This window comes from Manis javanica, chromosome 4 (genome assembly GCF_040802235.1).
Source record: "Manis javanica isolate MJ-LG chromosome 4, MJ_LKY, whole genome shotgun sequence".
NCBI classification, from domain to species: Eukaryota; Metazoa; Chordata; class Mammalia; order Pholidota; family Manidae; genus Manis; species Manis javanica.
Window position 1 is genome coordinate 7,363,535 of NC_133159.1, and position 1,425 is coordinate 7,364,959.

Below are 1,425 nucleotides of genomic sequence, written 5' to 3' on the forward strand. Positions count from 1 at the left end.
AAATTTGTGAAACAAAATATATCACATGGCCCTTCAAAACATTGTTAAATAGCAAAATCAGCTCCAAAGCAAAACTTTTTTCTGTGTTAAGGAAGAGAGGGGAATAAACAGTAATGCTATGTGGTGGGTAGGTCCCATCATCCCCATTGAACGGAAGAGGAAAATGAGGCTCAAAAAGATTAAGTAACCTAGGGAGGAACAACCTAAGACAGGCACAGTCGCAGGGGGGCCATCAGATGAGAAATTGGGGATCAACAGAAGTGAAGCTTAGAACCTCACCCCCCCTGTTTTGAGAGAAATCTTCAGTATCCGTGGATATTTTAATGCCCTTGTCTAGCTTGGATTAACACGTAGTCTACAAGCACACACCTGATCATCTACATTTGCTCTCTTACAACACTAAACTATGTTTTCTACCTTTATCTTGCATCTACCTACCACTTCAGCATTTTATTAAAAATAAAAATAATAATAATAATAATAAAGGGAGAAATGTGGGATCCACATATAAATCAAGTATAAAAATCAAATATTCATATTTGACCTGATTTATAGTTCATAATGCGTGATCAAAACCAAAAGTTTCTGTGATGACTGCCCTTGTACTGTTCACCATGTAAGAACTTATTCATTATGTAAGAATTTGTTCACCATGTAAGAACTTGTTCGTTATGCTTCAGAAGATTGGAGACTGACGAGAATTAGGCTTGGGGTGGATTAATGATTGTGCATTGAGCACTGACTCCCCTATACAGAATTTTATTGTTGTTAACAACCATTTGATCAATAAATATGAGAGATGCCCTCTCAAAAAAAAAAAAAAAGATTAAGTAACCTGCCAAAGGTCACATAGCCAAGATTGATTGACAGTGCCTTGCCAGCCCTACAAACTTGGTCACTTTTAAAGGAAGGTTAATTTTTAATTGATTACTAGTCATTACTTGCAAAATGCGCACATTAATATAATTAATGACAAAATACTTCACTGATGTTGGTCTTATAGAAAGTTTAAGGTAACCAAAATTAAGGGTTCCAGATTCATCTGGGCCCCTTTAAAATACAAAATACTGCTAATTTCAGTCATCCTACTACTGAAGGGGAAGAGGAATCTTGCTATAGCTTAACAACAAAAAGAAAAACAAAGGAACCACAGAAATTTCATTCCTAGGGAAATACCCAAAAAGAATTGAAAACAGGTATTTAAGCAAATACTTACACACAAATGTTCATTACAGCACTATTCATAACAGCCAAAAAGTGGAAAAAACCCAAATATTCCACTAAAGATAAATGGATAAACACAAAATAGTATCCACACAAGGGAGTATTTTCAGCCATTAAAAGGAATGAAATACTGATACATGCTACAAATAAGGATTAACTTAGAAAATATTATGATAAATGAAAGAAGCCAGACACAATAGG